Source organism: Mytilus edulis, chromosome 4, assembly GCF_963676685.1.
Source record: "Mytilus edulis chromosome 4, xbMytEdul2.2, whole genome shotgun sequence".
NCBI classification, from domain to species: domain Eukaryota; kingdom Metazoa; phylum Mollusca; class Bivalvia; order Mytilida; family Mytilidae; genus Mytilus; species Mytilus edulis.
Window position 1 is genome coordinate 11883311 of NC_092347.1, and position 9409 is coordinate 11892719.

The following is a 9409-nucleotide window of genomic DNA, read 5'->3' on the forward strand; positions in this document are numbered from 1 at the left end:
AATGCATATACTATTTATATTTTTGACCATATGAATCACTATTTATAGTTGTGACCATATGAATGAAAACTCTTACCAATACATACATGTAATAATATACTTTTAACAATTATTTTGATCATTTTAAAAAATGGATTTTGGTGTCCTATCGAGAATAGAATTTAACAGTTAAATAATCACGGAAATATTGCTTAGAACAAATTAATTATAAAATGTCGAAATGAGGGAAGTTGGTACTTGAAAGAACAAAAAATTGCTGATTATAATGTAAACTATTTCCCTTTATTAACAGATTCGTAATTGCTTAAAAAAGTATTCAAATTAAAAATTATGCAATTTTTTCCTGTTGCATAAAAGATAATTTTACCTCGAAATTTTCGTGTACCATGTGTACAGTTTTGGAGTTGCACAAAAATAAACTTGTATTTGTGTGATACTTATTATACAAAATGAAAGCTTGATATATTAGAAAATAGTTTCAAAAGCGGTTACCTCATGGATAAAACCATTTATCATATACTTAGTACTAAATATATATTTTTCTTATATCTTACAAAGGTTCTTTACTCGAGGTTGCATCATTTACCCTGTATCTCATAGCTAAACCCGTGCCGCGTACCAAGGATTGCACGCCTTTTGATATATCTCGAAATATATGCATTTATTATCTCTTTACCGCATTTCTTTCAAATAAAAGACCAAAGATTATTTACATGGTAGTTTAGTTCTTTTTCCGATCCTTATCTTGGTCGCCAAGGCACGACGTTAATATATATATCGAATTGTGTCAAAGATTTACATATGATGTCCAGTTGACGTATTTCCGGGCATGATATTAAAAGTTACCACATCTAATAAGCGTCGACAAGAGGGCTAACAGTAGTCTTTAAGCGGACGACAATCTAGTTTTGAGGGAGTGCTGGAATAGAGAGCTAGCAAATTTGATGAGTTCAGAATATTCATTTAAAGCAAAAATGCGGCTAGAATATTTATGTTCTGATCATCCACAAATTGACTCCAAATCTCCCCCTCTTCGCCACCCGTCACCATAAATTTTTCAACCCGTAAAACAATGTATCTTTTGTGATACAGATAGGTTAAAAATACAACTTCAAACTATTACAATCTTAAGCAGTCAAAATGACGTCTCGAATATTATATTTTCTTACTATAAAACACAATACCATAACAATCGATGGTGGGTCTACGAAAAGTGGAGTCTCTTGGTGAGCATATAGTGGGTCAATTGTTTTTCTTTTTCTTTCTTGAGATTTATATACATTCAAAATGATATATTTAATTAGGTGAGAAGAAGGGGGAACGTTCACTGCATATTCCTCAAAACAACAATTGGTAATAATCCTTTACGGATTTTCTGTAATATTGGATAGCTTTGTAATTCATTACAAACATTTATTTGAGTCCTGAATATATTCATTGTTCATGTGTGATATGATAAGATAATATATGTTTAGCTTAATGATGATCGGAATATGTATTTCTAAATTCTGCCAGGCCCAAATGATTGTCCACGTACATATTATCATGAATCTGATCATGGCAAAATTAGTATCGCAAATACTTAGATTTTATCATAAAATCTCCGAAATTGGAAACCGGAAAAATTCTCAAATTTAACTCTAAATTAATGATAATAATGATAATAGCATACGGAAACCGACACAAATTGCATGAAAGGATTGGCAATTTAAACTAAGTTAAGGTGGTACCTAACACTACAGAGAGATAACTCTGTAAAAATCAACTAAACGTTTTAATAAAGTTGTATTGTTAAGGAAATATTAAGTATAATATATATACCTCAATGGTCAAAATAAGTGTTTGTCAAACAGTTATATATTCAACCAATTTTTTTCCTAGAAAGTGATTGGTTCAAGTTTATTGAAATTTTTATATTTTTTTCAAAGGTCTAAAGATAATATTTTGTCAAAATTTAGTAAATTTAAACGAGCCAAATTAATTTTAGTCGAGGTGTTAAGTTAAATTTGTATACTTTTGTCCATTATGCAGATTAAAGTTGGTATATTATGTCACTGTCTGATTATGATTGTGTATGAAATTAAAATAAAAATACGTTTGATGATTTACAATGAACAGCTATCCACCAGAGTCCAAATTTACATGGATGTAAAATCACCCTGGTGTTATAGTAATAAGCAAATCCATACCGTATAGCCAACTTTGAAGGGCCCCGATTTGACAAAATGTGAAACAGGTCAAACAAGAAAAACCAACAGCTTGATTAATGAAAATAACGTTAATGACAGTATGCATGACAGATAGCCTTTAACGACAACTACTGATTAACAGGAAACTGTTTTGGGACAGACACAAAGAATGTGGCGGTGTTAAACAAATTAAACAAATTTATCATATGTTTAGTAGTAAATACAGTAGTTTTGAATATTTGATAAATAGCCTGCTGTTTAATCCATATCGCGCAACTTTGATGCGCACTCTTTTATCACACCCCTACCCTTTATCGCATACCCTTTATCACACACCTACCCTTTATCGCATACCCTTTATCACACCTTTACCCCTTTATCACACCCATACTTGTTTTTTTTTTTTTTACAGTCAGTTTTTATTTATTTTTTTATTTTATTTTTTGCTTAAGAAATATTTTACCTCAAAATAGGTACGGTCATTCGGGCATGACGCAATTTATTGAATAACGTCATTGTTTGGTATGTACATGTGACGTAAAGAACATCAAGTTTTCATATTTTTTGGCACACTAAATGCAACTATAAGAAATACAAAACACACGAAAAATACAATAATAAACAAAGTATTTTTAAAACAACAGCACGCAAATTGTAAGGTAACCCAGGTGCTTTGGATAAGTAATTGAGCAGTTCTTTTAAGGCTTTTAAAACAAGACAAAAGTAGAACTGAAGGTAACCCAGTGAACAGTTCATATAATATAACTCCCCTGTTGAAATATATGATAAAGCGTATAAAACATGGTAAAATCCGTAACACATGCCGTATCACCCTCGACCAATATCATCCCTCGGGCCTAAAGGCCCTTGGGCTGATATTGGAGTCTCGGGATCATACGACATATGATACGGATCTTGCCATGTATTAATCTCTATATATCGCAACCGGGGACAGCGACGTGATAGCGCAACATAAGAACAACTGTTAAATAACAGATGGAAATGACGTGGTTCATTTACTAACACGAAGTAAAAAAATAAATAATATAAAGACAAATAACAGAAATGACCGATCTAAAGGAATTCGCAATACTGAAATCTAGTTCAAATTGAATTAGAACTAATGAATAATCCTGTTCTACAAGACCAAAAGTATCAATCATAACACACCGAACGGATTCTTGTGTAAAAACGTCCTAAACAATCTGTCCTTGTGCAATGTCAAAATATAAGTACATAATTAGCGTGGTTTTTTTTCATAACTATGATACAATTCAAAGTAAATTTTAGTATCGCCAATAACAAAATTCAAAGAGTTTACAACTGCGTTAAATTGATAACCTTTAAGATTTATATGTTTACATACATCGTAGCATTTATTTCTTGTTTGTTTATGTTACAATATATCATCGTTTATGCTGGAGTTTCCTTACTTTAATGTATAAAGAATGTTAACATGCTTTAAAAATAGTTACCCTAGTTTCAATTCGTGCTGCCTCAACATTTATTTTTTACAAATGGTTCAATTTAAACTTTGAACAATTGCTTTCTGAAGACATTTAGTTTGTGAAAGGCTTTTGCCTTCATAAAGATAAATATGGACAGTCCACCGACAGTCCACTGACAGTCCACTTACTGTCCACTTACAGTAATACAGACAGTCCACTTACATTAATACGAACAGTCCACTTACAGTCCACTTAATGTCATAACCTAAGTAAACGCCAGGATGTAAGGTATGATGAAGATATATAAAAGTGTGTATCAGGAAAATCCACTTATTCTTATTTCAAGTGGCTACCCGTAAAATGTCTGTCATTCTTGAACAAGCACTATTAGATTCAGACTTTTCCTTTTGTTTAAACCAGTCAAAAACCTTTCCTAATAATAAAAACAAATCCTACATACCTTCTCTATATTTTTATTTTCAATTGAAACACGGAACGAAACGCGCGTATGGCGTATTAAATTATAATCCTGGTTTCTTTAAGAACTATTATATGCCTTCTGCTGTTGTTTTTTATTTGATCGGATTGTTGTCCCCTTGACACATTCCCCATTTCCATTCTCAATTTTACTTATGTTGCACTTACATGTGCACTTATTGTTAGTCTATGTCTGTTTCCAAATTGAAAATGATTCCTTCCAATAGTGATTTACACAGGTAAAATAGCTACGGACGTATCACGAACGCTATGAAAGAGGGATGAAAGATACCAGAGGGAGAGTCAAACCCATAGATAAAAAAATAAACTGATAACGCAAATATGTCCGTAAAACATCCCTATCACGGACGTTTTACGGAGAAACAGTACCACATCAGTATTACGGCTGTAAAAGAACTTGTATGATAAAATAACATCCATTTAATACAAATGTTTTACGTCCGTCGCAATTTTACCTGTGAAAGGTAACCATACGGCCTTCAACCATGATGAATCCATACTATATTTTATATTATTGACTAGGTATGAGTTGTATAGTTAGTTTATTGTCCACGAGGAGCAACTTTTGCCTTGAGGCGTAGCCGGGGGCAATAGTTGTATGCGAGGGGACAATAAACATACTATACAATGAATACCCAGTCAATTTTGTGTTTTATTATATATAAAAAGACAACAGATAATAAACTGGCGGGGATCAATCAACTATCGTAATATGAAAAGTAGAACACCAGCCGTATCATTTAACGTTTACTTCATTAATATTCTAAAATGCTAAGGCTACATTCTGCACCGACGTCAACTCTAGATATATAGATAAAACGCGACGTCGTACTAACTACCGCGGTGTTTTCAAAATTCTCCAATCCCGTAGCTGCATTTTAAATTCCGCTAAATATAATTTGCGGTCAAATAGTTTCATCGAGGTTCAATAGTTGGAAACTTGGGATCGGTCCAGTAGTTCAGCACTTGTAATTTGAAAATAGTGTGTACGTATTTCTTAAAGAAAATGAAATCTGATGATTAATAAAGTTGGTTATAATAGGCCCCGACTTGAAAAATATGAAAAAAATCAATTCAGATAACTTCTGACATTATTCAGTTTGTTTTCCTTTCTCTTGGCCTAATCTTGACAACAACATGTACAATTTCTTGGAATTGTAGATTTCTATGATTAGTTTTTAACCTATCCTTCGGTTTAATTGCTTTCAAAATTTCACAGGTTGCATCGTTATAACTAAGAATCAGTTTCATCTGATTGTCCGATTTATGAAGTCTGTGATATAAGTGAATAAGAAGGCTGATTAAGGAAAAGAACTGAGTTTAGTGACTTACCTTGATTCATCACATACCCGTTCGTTATTATAGCATTTTTATGCTAATATTTTAGAACTGGGTCGGAATCAATCCTGGTGAACAGTCCTCGAAGTTAACATTCTACTGAGCGGATATGAGGACATTATTTAAAAAGATATATACATTTTGCGAGTAAATTCAGCAGTCATACTGAATATTAAACGGTATAAATAGTATTAGGGAGTGTAAAGGTGGTACCTAACACTACAGGGAGATAACTCAGTAAAGTCAGCTAAACGTTTTAATTACGTGGTGTTGTAAAAGAAATGTTAACCTTCTCAATGATCAAAATTGATGTTTGTCAAATTGCTATATAACCAGTGTAATTTTTCTGACAAAACGGTTGGTTCAAAATTTATTTTTTTTTTATATTTTTGTTAAAGTGTCAAAGTAAATACTTTGGCAAAACTTTATGAAAATTAAACGAGTAAAATTAATTTTAGTGAAAGTGTTGGGTACCACCTTAATATTCTATTTTATTTATTTTCAAACACCTTCTAGTATGGAGTATAGTTACATGTATTTAATCATGTATCTGTAATGTAATATATCGTAAAAATTACTGTATAAGTAATACTATATACATGTATATGCTCGGAAACGGGCCTTTTAACTGGATTCAATAAATATTCGTATTGTTTCTTCTTATTATTCTTCCTTTTTCAATACTGTAAATAAGCGTGTTTCGGTTTTTATTTTGTTTTACGTGCAAGATTGTTTAAGATGTTTTCTAGTAAAGTAAGAATTATTTCATAAGATTCATTTAACATCATAATGATAAAGATATTTGTATTTCGAAATATTTAAGGAATGACTGTAATATTTGTTCTGTCTATGAAGAAATAACATTAAAAATTTGGTGCACACTGAATAACGCGCGTAGCGGGTTATTTAACAGTTACATCCAAAATTAAATTATTTTTTAATAATACTAGTACACAATTTTCTATGTTGTATTTAGTGTACAATAATAATTGTTTGTTTGTTTGTCTTTTTCTATTTAGCTATGGCGTTGTCTTTTATTTTTGACTGAGAAGTTTGAATGTCCCTCTGGTATCTTTCGACTTTCTTTTACACAGCAAGTGAGGCTATTACGATATATATCGGGTCAGTAAATTTACTATGGCGTGAGAGCGAACCCCAATGTATATCGTATTATATCACAAGAACACTGTGAAACGAATTTATCTTAACAAATCTCTTTTAAACATATGGCCTATGAAAGTGATCTAGTCTTCAGTATAAGGAACCTACTTTCATTGGTCTATACAAAAACAAATGCCAACACCAATAACTCAGCGTTTGATATGTTTCTGCATTTATTTTATGTGTATGGGCGGAACGTTTCAGATTTTTCCTCAACGCCAGTTTGTTTTATAAATAGAAGTAACACCACTACTAACCTTGTTTTTAAAATAAACCACGCCTCTAGCTCATAACCCCATATTAGATATACATGGTGTCCATGCGGTTGCTTTTAACCAATCATATTCCTATAAATGTATAGGATTTAAGATAAATTTTATACTTGTATTTACTAAAAAAAAATTAAATTGGTGCTGTTTTGTACACTTGTGTAGACGTATATAAGATACTGCGCACAGTATTTTTTTCTGATATTAAACGCCCTTGTAAGAAAGATCGGCGACTTATATCGCGATGTTTATATATGCACTCACACAAAAATAAGATGTAGTAGGATTACAAATAACCACTTATTTACCAGAGTTCAAATGACGTGGATGTGAGTTGTCTCATTGGCAATCATACCACATATTCTGTTTATATTGAACATGCTTACTCATTTCTGTACAATATTCTAAATCCATGAACTGCACTTATTTTCAATGAGATTTTCTGTAACCTCATCCGTACACGTTTCGGGGAATTATCGAGCGTCACTGATGAGTCTTTTGTAGACGAAACGCGCGTCTGGCGTATATAAAAATAAAAAATAGTCCTGGTATATATGATAAGTTTATTTCGTCCGACTTTTCGTTGTTACACATTAAGGGTATATGATATATCTGTCGAAGGAGATTACAGGTCTAAGTCATTGAGGCAACAACCCAACACCATAAAAAGAAAACAAAAAAGACATCTAGAAGTCAATATACGAACGTTTCAGTTTATAAAAGAAATATGTAACACTTTAGACCAAACCGAGTAACAAGACCAGTTCTCTTGAATTGTTTACTTGACGTATCAATAATCAACACTACACGCACATAAAAAAATTAAGACATGGTGATGTCTTCAAAATGTAGCTTATTCTTATTTTTGTAGTTTTAAAAAACCAAAACATCAAAAGAGGGACGAAAGGTAGCAAAGGGACAGTCAAACTCATAAATATAAAATAAACTGACAACGCCATGGCTAAAAATGAAAAAGACAAACAGAAAACAATAGTACACATGATACAACATAGAAAACTAAAGAATACACAACACGAACCCCACCCAAAACTAGGAGTGATCTCAGGTGCTCCGGAAGGGTAAGCAGATCCTGCTCCACATGTGGCACCCGTCGTGTTGCTTATGTGATAACAAATCCGGTAAATAGTCTTATTCGGTAGGTCACATTCATGAAAGGGAAGGGGATTGTAGTTACGACGTAAGGAACATATCCGATATCATTTGTGAAACAGTTATTCCATAACGGTCAACCAACTCGTGATGGCGTCCGTAAAATTTACGAAGGGATGATTGACATTGCTTGTTTAAAATTTGAATGGCCTTTATTTTTATCAGAATATTTGTATTGTTTCAAAAACTTACACTGTTTGAATTAAACTGGATATGGTTTACACTTTTTATGCCCAACATAGGGGGTTTTGTTATTCGGTCTGTGCGTCCGTTCGTTCGTCCATTCGTCCGTTCGTCCGCCTGCCCCGCTTCAGGTTAACGTTTTTAGTCAAGACAGATATAAATAAATTTTGTGTCAACTGTTTCCCTTTCACTATGTTTTGATTATTTTAACGTTATTACAGTAGGCATCCATCGTCAATCAGTCAATAAACTAGTATTATTTGTGGTACGCATTTTTAAGCCCAAGCATAATTGCTTATGCTACAGATTACAATGTATAATTATGTCAATTTTGAAGTTTAACATATAAGGAGTTATAGCCGTGATCGTCTAGTCGTTAGCACTGAATGAAAAAAACTATGATATTTACAGTGCCTAGTTTAAACCTAGAACCCGGAATGATTTTTTATATTGTTATTTTTTTCCCTACCAAAATATATTTTTAATTTAAGAAGTATTTTATATTTCATTTTTCATATAAAGTTGATGATTTTGTTTCTAGTTTTACAGTCAAAAAAGTAGTTTTATAGTCGTAGCTTATCACACTTTATTCACATTAGACTCAGTTCAATGTTGATGTATATTAGGACCATTTAAAATCAAACAAAAAAATCTTTTTTGATAGTATGATCTTTATAATACATAAACCAAAAGTAAATACTTGCTATGATGAAAAGGAAAAATCCTCGTACGTTAACAGTGACAAGTGTAATGTGTATAAGGTTGTTTATTTTCTCAAGGAATTGTACTAATAAGTAAAATATACAATTCCTTGATTCTATAATGTTTATATGTTTTATTAGATAACAAAAAGACAGAAATACAGTTTATTGACGTGTATTAACAGGTATACGCTATAAGAGTGTTATTTAAATAACAACTATTATCAGCACTCCTGGTCTAGTGGTATCATGCATATACTGCAGACTACATTGAAGAAATTACGCGCGAGTTCGAACCTTCGTTTTTGGGAGGATAACCTATCGTAAGTTAATGGTTTACAGTCATGATAGAAGTTATCTTAAGTTAACACAGTGATCAGTGGAGTCTTGAAAAATAATCCACTGTTCGAACAAAATACTGACGTTAGAGAAATGGGTAAACCATAAATAAA